General features: G+C 34.5%; 2 long non-coding RNA genes and 1 other non-coding gene across 3 annotated transcripts in view; all 3 read left to right on the top strand.

Annotated features, from left to right (window-relative positions):
* LOC149031942 (uncharacterized) overlaps positions 1-13,467 on the top strand; it is a 298,098-nt gene that overhangs the window by 241,625 nt on the left and 43,006 nt on the right. The gene's annotated exons all lie outside the window — the stretch shown is intronic.
* Positions 26-1,947, top strand: LOC149031944 (uncharacterized). The gene is made up of 2 exons (XR_016177138.1): positions 26-126; positions 196-1,947. It is a non-coding gene; the product is annotated as an uncharacterized LOC149031944 (long non-coding RNA).
* LOC149031943 (U6 spliceosomal RNA) lies at positions 11,424-11,530 on the top strand. The gene has a single exon (XR_016177165.1). It is a non-coding gene; the product is annotated as a U6 spliceosomal RNA (small nuclear RNA).

Here is a 13,467-nt window from a genome sequence, read left to right as displayed (position 1 = left end):
ATTTGGTTACAGACTGAAGGTAGTCGTCGAACCGCCGAGTGCACCGAGAATCTAACATCGGATGCTTTCGGAGCGAAGAAAGTTAGAGGGTGGGGGAAGCTTGTTCCAAGAGGAAAGAGTTTGGCGGTAGGGAACAAGAAGAGGGGATTGGACGTACAGGGTGGCCATTAAACTTCACCAAATATGTTTTTCTAGGACTAAATGTTCGTTTCATTCGGCGAGCGAATCATGCAGTTGAGTGTCCTTCGTCTCTCATCGTCTTTTTCTTTATAGTCTACCATCTTTTCCTTTTCTATTTATCTTTCTCTTTCTTTCCTGTGCGGAACAATGAAAAAAAAACATACAGGGATGTTGAGAACTCAGCTTGATTGACTCTGTAAACGAAAGAGTCGATTTAAGCAGTAAGTATGATATGTCTATGGTCCAAAACAAGAGAAAGAAAGAGAAAGAGATAAAGAAAAGGATAGTTATATCCGGTGGAATTTAAAGCGCCTTTTTCCACGTGCTGATTAAAGATACGAGGATATCGAAGAATACTGATTGTTTCCAAATATAATTAAGTAAGCAATGATTAAAGCAAGACGTGAAGAGATGTCAATTCATCAGGTTGTTCCTGTCGAAGTATATTTAAGCGCGTAAATATTTAATTTGTAAACTTATTCGACAAAACGCGATATGATTACATAAGAATATCATTTTAATCCAAAATATTGGTCACTCGAGATAAAGCAAATAAAATTGATATACTGCACAATTGATCTTTCTAGCGTAAAAGCACAATCCAAATTTTCCTTTTGGATACATTTCGTTCAAATGAATTTTAAGTCTCTCGTTCATGTTTATAATACATCTAAAAAAGATGAATTTTTTTATGAAATGTGTCTACAAAGAGAAAAATGCTTACCCATAAGCTTATATTGCATATCATAGTATAATAATGAGTATAATCATAGTATAATTATAAATAATAATGAGATTAAATTTACTTGAAAATCTGAATTAAAAACGAATCCTATGATTAGAAAGAGTCAGTTTATATTGTTATATTGAATATAGTTCGATGATCATTTGTTATTTGTTTAGTTGTGTTGTATTGATAACATTTCTAGAAAAATTGTTCCAAAAACAATCTCAAGATATTATTGTTAGTAATTTTAGTTATTGACGAGAGTATTTAATATCAATGATATATGATCTCTAGAAAAAAAATAGACATGAGAAATCACTTTAATTCGATACTTCTTTATTAATATCAAAATTAATAAAGCAGATTGCGCGTCTATAAGAAAACACATACATACATATAAAACATACATGTACATAAGTACGTATATGGTACTCCTAAATAACAGACATTATATGCGTTTACGAACTACTTTATATGAAAAGGGTGTGACTTCCGCTCTATAAAGCTCGATTGTAATCTACGCAGGTGCAAGATGGACGCCTTCATCGTCTTGATCTTTTCAATATTAGACGATACATTTTCTTTATTAGATAATGCAACCTTATTTGTAAATGACAACGAAAAAAATGAAATGTGTGTCTTTCGCAACCTCAATATTTTCTTGTCGTTATATTTGTGAAATAAACTTAATTCATTCCTCGTGTTAGGAGATGTAATTATGTAATTGTATAATACAAAAAAAAAGAAGAAAAAATGCCACAAAAGGCCAAAAAGTGCGGGAACAAGAACAAAGGGAGACGGATGGAATGGAGAAATGAAAAAGATAGAGATTCGTGAAACGAACTGTAGTCTGTTCCTCGAGTTGGAAGATACAATTGTGTAAGAAGAGAAAAAATAAGAAAAAGAAGAAGAGATGCCTAAAAGATCCAAAAAGTGCAGGAACAAAAAAAGAGGGACAGGGATGGAACGGAGGAAGAGAAAAAGATAGAAAGAGATAGAGGGAGGAAATGAAGAAGAAGAAGAAGAAGAAGAAGAAGAGACTATGCGGAAGAAGAAAAGAACGCGAAGAAAAGAAGAAGAAGAAGAAGAAATAAGAGGAAGGGATCAGAGAGAGAGTTGGAAAGCTTTGGAATTTTGTTCTTACTTTCGGAGAAATCGAATTCTCGGAACTTGGTATACTTAAATTTATTTATCAATAGAAAAACTGTTTAATTTAACAAATAATTACGGAATACAATCAACCGTTCGGTTCGGATATTTTCCAATTCTTATGCTAGATCGAGATGATATTTGGTGTTAGTCTTATGATTATCATAGTGAAAAGCATTTATGTACAGTAATTGAATATTTTTCAAGTTTAAGATTTTTGAAATATTCCTATTAACGATATATGTAATATATATTGGAGCAAATCTAATAAAACTTGTTACGAAATTAATACACTATATTAAAATAAGTCGTTTGATGTTTTAAAATAATTAATCATTGATAATGAATTAATGTTATACTTGTGCAAATAATATATATGTATATATGCAATCACATGATATGTGTCGAACGAATGATAATTCTTCGCGAAATGGATCTCGTGACGATATTGGTATGTTGAGTTACACGTGAACCAAACCGGAGATATCTCATAGCTCTGTGCTTGATGGACACGATCAAGTGATGCGCCGTGGGTTGCTTGCAGGTCATTTCGTGGTACAGACAGGTTTTTTACGGTGGTACATAAGAGGAGAACCGCCTCTTGGATTCCCATCCATTAAGAACAGGAATCTCGTACCGTTTGTTCGTATCCCTTAACTGAGAGAATCCCGTAACTGACATGAGAGAAACACCATCTTCGATCTTTTATTCACACTTTCAAATATACGCTCAAAAATTTTTTGAGTAAGGAAGCTATCAGTGATGATAATTGTATTAATAATGTACAATTGCAATAACCAAACTGATAGTTCCTCTCCGATACAGATTATTATTAATATTATTATTATTATAACATATATACATATAATATAATATTAAAAGCACTTTATGCTTAAATTTTATGGATAAAAATGAATCCGAAGGAACATGTCTAAAAATGTTAAAATTTTCCAGCAATGTGTTTTTATATTGTGCAGATGTTGGTTTTTGTTAATTGCTAAATTAATGCTTTACGAACTGTTACGAAGATAATAGAAACCTTTGACCTAAAGTATTATGCCTGTCTGTAGGAGAATCATAGAAAAATGTATGGAGAATAATAATATAAATAAAGTGATGCAATTTCTTTTTTATCACGAGACAAAAAATTGTGTGTTGTGTCAAAGAGGACTGTGTATTTACTTGTGGAAAAGTGACGGCGAATTTATTCTCAACCAAAATCATGCTGGAGAAAAAAGAAAACATCGGTGATAAGCAATCATTACAAAAAAATCATAAAATATGTCAATGACTTCGAACCTTTCGTATAGAAATTGGACTTCCGATTCAAGATAAAAAAAAACAAAGCATACGAGTGTCGCGTGTCTGTGAGGAAGAGACAAACAGTAGACAGCTGGCCTGGAAGAGCGAACGACATGTCTCATCTCTCTCTCTTTTTCTCTTTTATTCCTTTCTTCTTTTCTCTAGATACCTACGTTTCTTTTTTATTTGACGCAAGTTATAATATATAAGCGTTCACGCGCTTTTTTCTGATCAAATGTAAGTCATGCTGTTTGGAAGGGTATACGAGAGAGAAAAATAAGTATAGGGGCGAAATGATAGAGTTCCTTTGAGAAAAAAGACAACTTATTCAGAAAGAAGAAATTAGCAAAGGAAGAATTAAAGATATAAGAAGAAAAAAGAAATAAGATCCATGCGTCGTACATAGATTCCAAATCTGGAAAACCCGTACAACCTCCAATAAAAAGTTTCTTTTTAGAGACTTTCAATCAGTGGAATATGTTTAGCGGATCCTGTAGCGTCTTTATCAACTATTTGTTATGAATAAATGCTTCTGCACACCTGTAAATTATCAGTTGAAACGTGAGCATCGAACGCATCGCATCGCGGTCCTTTTAAACGCGCATAGTGTTGTTAATATTCATCCCATTTTAATGTATATATATGGGACCTTTGATAATAAGTACAATTGAATTATATTATTAGAAATTTGCATAAATAACAAATGTAGTTGCTAAGTGAGACTATATCGCAACCTGTTTTTCATGGATATGTGATCTTGGAAATATTCTTTCATTCAAGCATAAAGTTACAAATCCTGCAAGTGCTCGTGTTGTAATTAGGTTTAAATTGTTAATTGAACCTTTACTTAAAAAAATATGTAAAAATTAGCTCCCCATTTTTCCTGTTTAACTTTTATCCAAAATTTTACACGTTAATGCACAATCGTAGTACTTCTAAAGACCTTATAGTTTATCCATTATATTGGATAAACTATTTATCTTATATTTATATGTATAATATAAGGTAATAAATCTTCTATCAAATTCTATCAAAAAACCTTTTCAAAAATTAAAATTTTAACAATAAACAAATTCTTTTTTCAATCCAAATTATCTTTGATTTGGAGTTTCAGTTATGTTTAAAAAAAAAATAAATGGAGATATACATAATCAATGACTCCAAAAATCCTCAAGTGGCAATTTTCAAAAAACTTAAGCTACATCTTCATATTCATCCTGCGTTTTCGGGATTTGGGACCATTATGCATCACGTTGATTCGTTGTTGAGCTCGCGAGTTTCGGAACGCTTGCCACGTGCTTATACTCGCAGAAGCGTGTATCGTAGGTTGTATTTGCCCTTGCGTCTCAGCTTCTTCGTTGGCAGTTGCCATGCGGGACCATTGGCTGACGTCATACTTGTATCTCCCAGTAAGCAACTTAATATTAATAAGTGGAAGCGTTAAAAGAGTTTCCTTCTCGATAGTTGGTTTAAGGATTCAGATTTCCATACATTTTTTCGATAATCTCGATATATGTATATTGAGATAGTCATATTAGGTGATGATTCACCTAGGACTGAAAACGAGACTATTTTTAATTTTTAGAAATACTTTTTAGAATAAATTAAAATTTTTGATCAAACATATATTTAATTCTAAAAAGCTGATGTAATATAGAAGAGATTCACATAATCTCCTAAATTTCCCACTATAATATTATTATTAATCCTTATAGATTAAGTTGTGAATTTATTTGCTTCTAAAACATTAGAAGTATTTGAGGAACATTTGAGTAAACATACTTCATATTTCATTTAAAATAGTACTGACCTTAGTATGGTGCTTAATACGTTTAGCGCCACGCCGAATTTCGATGCCTTTCCGTTCAAGCCACAGTCAGCCGTTAGGCGGGCACTGTCGGGCCGCTCGCTGTTAGGCGAGCTAGAGTATAGATAGATGTCAGGTAACGTAACTCGGGTTGAGGACCTTGGCTTCGTATGTTTAAATCTCCGCTTGCAGATAATTGCACTCGTGAGAATGACATTTTCCAATCACAATAAATATTGTTTATATACTTTATAAACAGACGCTTCTTATTTTATTTCACATGTTTTTATATCCAAATTTGTTACACTCCTTTGGAGAGAGAAGGAACTAAATGAACTTATTGGCCAATAGTAGGAGGGTTCACCCACCGATAATTTAAATGTTCAGTCTCACAAGTACGCAAGGACCGACATACGCGCCGCGATAGAAGAACGAAAAGTCTTCTGTCAGTCCCTAGGGACCAACGTGGCCTAAATAAAAAGTCTTGTTGAGTCCTGAGGGACTCACGTGGCGCTTAACGTGTTAATTGATGCAATATTGATTGATAATACTATCAATTTATGTTGTCAATCTTATGATTAACTAATTCGTTCGGTATAGATTTATTATAAATTATATCGGCCACATAATACACCTCTATTTCAATCTCGGGGGAATTATTCTTTTAAGTTTTGTATTAATAAGTGGTATCGAATAGAAAATTGAATGTATGATAAAACGATAAATTGTCTATAAGAAAGATTCTCACTTTTTTCCTTTTCCATAATATGCATCTTATCTCATTTTTATTGTATTATTTTCCTACTATTTATCTTATTTTTAAAAGAGGAAGCTGATTCTTTGTTTGTGAAAGAATATTAACAAGACACTTTATACTTTTCTTTGATATTAATTACGCTGGGGTGAGGAAGATGTCGAACGAAAAGTCTTATATCCTTCTCGATAATCGAAACGATGATCGGTTTGCTTTATTTTATTTTTTGATTTTCATCCATTTAAATATTTTAAATAAAATTGTAGAGGTGTAATGACAAACTATACTGTATAAAACATTATTAATAGATTTTTTGAGAAAATTATTGATATCGTCGAATAAATATTTGTTTGAAGAGTACATGAATGAGTAAAATATTTTAAGTAATTGTTCAAGCAAAGTACATTATAAAAATTTGTCACATTCCAAATTTCTTAATTGAGCCTGCATTTGCGGAGAGATACGAGAGCGCGGAAATTTAAACCTATCCTGTTATTAAATCGCTGGTGAATGGACGAAATTGACGAGTAATAAAAAAAAAGAATTTAAGCGTCCTGTATCCTCTTACGTGTGCGTAATTTTATATGCGTCTCATGTTATATGTGTACGCCTAATAAATACGATGATTTTCTCTATCTTGATTGTTACAGTTTTTACAACGTACATATGTATTTATATATTTACTTTAATATATCTATATTATAATTTTGGTCATGAATCACATGAATTTTGTAAAAGAACATGAAATAGTTACTTAATTTCTTTTTTTCTGTCGTTTCTAAGGGGATAGCAACGGCTGAGAAACGTGAGAAAAAAGGGATAGAAGAGAGGAAAAGGAAGTACGAAATGAGATATGCCGAGAGAAGAGACTGGGGCAACTTTTCTACGCATACCACGTGTTTTACCACCTGCTATACCTTCCCTCTTGTGTGATGGAACATAAATCGATATTTCAATTTGTAAGTTTGAAAGTGCATGCGATGTCCATGATATCTAGATCACTTATAAATCGTTGAAATACTTTGATTAATGATTTTCATTTGTTGTTCGATTTTAATAAAAAAAGAAAAAAACTTTCGTACATTTTCGTAATATTAACGTCGATAAAAATGCTATTACTGTATTGTCAACTTGTTAACGAAAAAACCATGCCGCGTTTAAAATGAATAGAAATAACGCTATGAAAGTTAATAACTCTTTTTCACACTAATGTATATTCTAATAAAATTGTTTCACAAGTATTCTTTTAACATTTAACATAACACGAAAATGAAAATTTTTCGAAAAATCAAAATATCAATGTATATTTTTATTTTCGTATGGAGAGAATACGTAATGCATTTCGAAGCGCATTAAATGATAAAGAAATAAGAAAACATTAAGTTTCAAATTGACTTTCGTCAGGAAAATATAATATTACATCTATTGATACAAATCGGATAATCGGAAGACTATTTAGCACGAAACATGACCTTGAATACGATAAATATTTATATCTATCTTTAGAAAGAAGAAAGAGAGCAAATAAAGTTAAGGCTAATACATGAGGGTCTATGATATCAAGTGCCTATTATAATGTAAGATACTCACTTAGTCGCGGCGATCCACATATCGTTCAATTTTGCATTGTTTTCATTAAATGATTTCTTGACCAGGATTTGGTATTGTAAAGAAATACGAGATAACAGAAACCAATTGATTTTAACGATCACTTTTATTTTCACAATATGGCTGAAATTCACCCTTGAGCGAAGGACGATCTGTTTTTCTTAATCGCAACGATTGAAAGCGAAATGTTCCATAAACTTGTTATTTCTCGTTATTGATTAAAAAAAAAAAAAAAAGGCACTCGCTTGTGGAATCGGTAAAAACAACACGTTCTCGCTTCGAATATCTTTCTTTTAGGGAAAATATTGGATCTCTTTAATCGAGTGTTCGAGTGAAGGAACTCGACCAGAAACACAACACAATTCGCACGCGCTATCGATCTCCCGCGGATTCGCGCAATACCTTCTTTCTCTGTGTGATAATATTCGCAAACTGGAGTAGTGTTCAGCGCTCAGTATCGTCCTGACATCTTCAAGATGTTTCCGATATTAACTTTTTACCAACAGTGAATTGAAAAAATAAAAGAAAAATATACGTGTACAAATCAATTTTGATAACAATTATTTTGTATTTTTTAATAGCAAGAATATGAATAGTCCAGGTTTTCTTCAATCCTAAATAGTTAATTCATTGGATCTGGAAAGTAGAAGTATATCAAATTGCGTCCATATACTCCTATTCTACTTTATTGTTTATGGTATTCTATCTGTTGACTGAACAAATCGAACTAAACTTTGTTCGCGAAAAAAGCGGCCAGACATTTCGTTCAAGTTAAGTTAATCCAATTCCTGCGCAATGGAATCTTTATTTTTCTCCCTCTACTCTATCAAATTACTTTTCTAGGACTCTGCTTTAATCGTCAGAATATTTATTTTATATTTGACATCAAATATCAATTTCATTTTTTAATTAATCGCATAATGTTATTTTTATGCGTATACATACGTATACAATACGTATACATTAATGCATAAAGTTAAAGTATACAATACTACATTATTTCATATTTTAACTGGTCAGTTAAGTAATTCCATAGATATGGGGCATCTCATTATAACTCAATTTATTGTGAAAATTTTAGTTTTTAATTTGGTTCAAATTTTATTTTGGTGCAAATTTTCTTTTTGCACTCTATGAACAAGAGCTCCACGATTAGTTTCGAATGTTTGTATCAATCCGTTCACGAAATATGAATTTTTTAAAACTTTAGTAGCTTTTTTTTGAATGTTTATAACTATTTTAAACATACATAAATTTGCATGTATTTTTTTCAAACAATTTTTATTAAAAAATTATTTACCAGATTTATGTAAATTTTTAGCCTAAAATCTTTTTTTAAATTACTTTTATCTTTTAATATTTTTGAATAAAAAACATAATCGTTATCTTACGTGTGTAGTCAGCAACTCATTGCTCACAAACATATACTAAACACGCTCTTTCAAGAAATCATCGCTCTTTTTCTATCCTTTCTTCATGTATTATCCATTCTTCACATATCGCATGCATACACACTACATTTGCAATCTATAAATATAACAAGTAAAGATCTTACAAAAGTGACGTTATGAACGTGGCAATAGATCGTAGCGTGTTTTGTGAACATTCGAACATTTTAAAATTATAATTAATTTACTTTTAATTATCAGTCCAATTAAAAATTGTTTTTTTGTCGATTATCAATATTATTTATAGTATATTATTAAAAAAATTATTTTAAATTGATATTTGTTTTTAAAGTCGGGTTGATACAAGCCCTCAAAATTTTTACGTACGTATTAGAAAAAAGGATATCAAAATTCTGGTTTAGTTTTCGGAGTAACCGCCGATCCATAAGTTACTGGAAACCTCAAGAAAGTATCATAGGTATATATATTGATATAATAACAGTATAATAAGATATTAATTTCATTACATTAATCACTAACCAAGCCAGATTTTCCAGACTACTAATGAGGGTAACATTCTGCATTGAATGAACAGAGACAGTAACTAAATAGAACTAAATAGAACAAGGAAATTTTAATAATCTCTTTGTTGTACATAAACAATGAAGATTTACGACAAGGTCTATAAATTCTTACAGTATCAGAAGAAATGTAAAGCAAGAATCGTAAATCATTAAAATTCGCTAGCTAATACTCTTTAACAGAAATACGATTGTTTGGAGAAAAGAACAATCTAAGGATCTGGTGTTACAAGTTAAAAAATAACCTGATATTATAATAGAGCTATTCCATTGGGAATAGCACGCAATTGTTACCTGTGATTGCAACAACTAGGATGAAGGCCTACCCAGGTCGTCAACTATGTGCCAGAAATTGACCATTTTTTACGTACCCTTTCGCTACGGGTGACTTCTCCGCTGAACGTGCCGCCGCGCCAAAAATGTGCACTGTGCTCGAATATAATCGACAGCAGCCGCGTTTATGCTTCACGGCAACCCGAGTTGGTTTGACAGTGTTTATTGAAAAAAACTCCACAAATTAAAATATTTATAACATTTAAACATATTAACTTTTTATTAAACTTTGAAATTAGAGAATATAATTGTAAGATAAAAAACAACATGTGTGTAGATCACACGTGTTAGAAGTGAAATCTTCAAAAAACTAAGTTTCGAGAGAATGAGACGAATGCAGAATATCAGGTGTAGGATAATTGTAGTGTTTCTTTGTTATAAAATTATTATTATTATATTGTTACCACATTCAAAAATTACTTTACGTTTTATTAACATATAATACATAACATATTACACAGTAAGCAAGTTCTTAATTTGAAGAAATGAGACGAGTTGCTTATGGTGACTAAAACATGTATGGTAACTAAACACCTCTTTGCGTGCACGAAATGCACGAACGCGTTCCGTCGAACTTTTTGAAACTTCGCTAATATTTTCTTTTTGCAGATTTTCACGACACTGTTCGGCGTTAATTTTCGGTCGAGAGACACTTGAATCACAATTCACAATATCCAATTGCGAATAATCTAAATAGAAAATAAAAAATAATGTTGCATAAGTGATCTATTGAGATTATGCTTGTCTAGTATGAATTGAAAAGATAAAGAAAGAAATATATTGATTGAAAGCTATTTAATGACTTAAGATGATTGTTATCACTATTTCTAACAGTGGACGCATTATTACCCGCATTAGAGATATTATTCTGCATATTTAATAACGCCTTCTGGCGTGCACGAAATGCAGGAACGCGTTCTGTTGTACTCATTAGAATCTTTCTTATCGTGTTTTTCTGCTTAATTTCACATTTTTTTCTCTAGTTTGCGGCATTTTTTATATTTTTAAACAGATATATAAAAAATAAAGTCTTCTGGCCTAAACGAAAAGCTATGATTAGGGGAAAATGAAAGAAATTAAAATGAGAAATAAAACTTGTGATCGAACCTAATAAATGGTATAATAAAACCTTATTTGTTCGTTAAAGAAAAGCTTCCCTTCCTAAAAAACCCTAGTTTATACATTAGTAATAATATAATGACGTCCAAGTAAAAATAGGACACGTAGCTTACCTTACTTTGACTTCGCCTGTATGGAAATTCAACGACGAAGACTTATTTATAGTAAATATAAATGATAGTGTGAAACTTAACCTTCTGTGTCGAATTTCGACAATTTTTAATCGCTTGTTATAGAATTTCGTCAACTTTTAGTTGCTTGTTTTGTTATTTCTTCACAGATTGTCTTAGATGTATCGACGAAGACGTCCAATGGAGAAATAGGAAGATTTTTTTTTTTTGTAACGGACAAAGTACGGTTTAGGTGTTTGTGAAAAACCGTTGATGGTTACCATAGTAACGCTCTGATGTAGCAACATTACGCTACGCGCAAAGCTTGCCTTTGTTTTCACTCACTCACTCACTCACACACACGCATACTTGCTTCGGCAGTACATATACTAAAATTGGAACGATACAGAGAAGATTAGCATGGCCCCTGTACAAGGATGACACGCAAAATCGTGAAGCGTTCCACATTTTTGTTAATAACGACCCATTCGGGAGACCATATAGGGCTGTTATGGCAACGATCAAGACGCAGTCCCGGCAGCAGCCCACTTGCCCAACTCAGCTAGGAGAAATCGTTGCGGTGTTGTTTCCCAAGCAACCAGCGTACGACTACCCGGTGCCGCGGAACGAGAGTGAGGTAGTCCCTCCAATTACTCAAGAGGAATTACTCCGGGCCACCAGAAGAGTGGGCAATACTAAGGCGCCAGGGTTGGACAACGTTCTCAACACTGCATTAAAAGCAGCCATTGAAACTGCCCTGGAACTGTTCCTGGAGATGTACAACGCGTGCCACTTAGAGGGAGTATTTCCGACACAGTGGAAACGACAGCGACTCGTGCTGCTCCCCAAAGGTAACAAACCGCCGGAGGAAGCCTCGTCGTATCGACTTTTGTGTATGATGGACACAACCGGAAAAATCTTCGAGAGGATTATCTCCAACCGAATCGATGCCTCTGTCGGACATCGCCTCTTGGAAAACCAATACGGTTTTCGGAAGGGTATGTCAACCATCGAAGCCATTGGTCGCGTGGTAGCCACGGCGAAAGATGCAATCTTTGGAGTGCGCTGGACCCGTGGAGCCAAGAGATACTGCTTGCTGGCTGCATTGGATGTCAAAAATGCATTCAACTCAGCCAGATGGGATAGTATATGCAAGGCACTAGATCATCTGGGAACGCCAGCTTACCTGAGAGCAATGATCAAGAACTATTTCTGCGGTAAGCGCTTGATGTACGATACCGAGAACGGTCCTGAGCATTACGAAGTCTCTGGAGGAGTTCCCCAAGGCTCGGTCCTGGGGCCGTTGCTGTGGAACCTGATGTATGACGCGCTGCTGAAGACCCAGCTACCGCAGAGAGCAGAGATGGTGGCGTTTGCTGACGACGCAGGACTTGTCATTACGGCTAAGACACTTGAAAAGGTTAACTGCACCTTCGGAGAGGCATACGAAATCGTAAGAGAGTGGATGCAGTCGGTCGGTCTGGAGCTTGCGCACCATAAAACCGAGGCCGTACTCTTCACGAGCCGAAAGAAGGTCGAAACCATTACCCTGGACGTCGGCGATTGTGAAATCACGTCGCAACCCTATATCAGGTATCTCGGAGTGATACTGGATGCTCAGTTTTAAGCAGCATATTAAGAGCGTGGCTGCTAAGGGTGCAAAAGTCGGCACGGCACTAGCGCGACTTATGCCGAATATCTGAGGGCCCAAGCAGGCGAGAAGAACACTGCTCGCAACAGTAATAACATCGATACTGTTGTACGCTACGCCGATCTGGCACGAGGCACTTAAGGTTGCTTCATATCGAAGAGAAATGGTGTCGGTATACGACGAAGTAAGTTGCTGCCGGGTACCGCACCATATCGTACGAGACAGGGTGTGTAGTGGCGGGCATGCCACCGCTGGAAATCCTTTCAGACGAGCGAAGCAGGATCTATACCCGAGGACGGCGGACTTTTCTTGACAAGGAGAACATTGCCAAGGAGGAAAAGGCAGCGTTGCCACTGCAATGGCAGCAGCGCTGGGACGAGTCGCCTAAAGGCAGATGGACACATCGGCTGATTCCATCGCTCGAGGCGTGGGTGAAACGCCACCATGGGGAAGTAGGCTTCTATCTTACCCAGTTCCTAACGGACCATGGCTGCTTTCGGAAATATCTCCACCGTTTTAAACTAGACGACAATGAGGACTGCCCGGCATGCAACGTGGCCGAAAACATTGAACATGTATTTTTCGCGTGCCCACGTTTCAACAACGAGCGAGACCAACTTCAGGAGCACCTCAAAGAAAGGATCACCCCAGATAACGTCGTGAATCTCATGCTCAATACAGCAGATTCATGGAACAATATCGAAGATTTTACAACGTTTGTCTTGAAAAAGCTGCGCGTGGAAGATCGGCATAGATAT

The sequence above is a fragment of the Polistes dominula genome, unplaced genomic scaffold, assembly GCF_049000335.1.
Source record: "Polistes dominula isolate Pdom_NZ unplaced genomic scaffold, Pdom_raw_medaka contig_168, whole genome shotgun sequence".
Lineage (NCBI taxonomy): Eukaryota > Metazoa > Arthropoda > Insecta > Hymenoptera > Vespidae > Polistes > Polistes dominula.
Note: the sequence above shows the minus strand (reverse complement) of the source record. Positions and strands in the feature narration are given on the sequence as shown.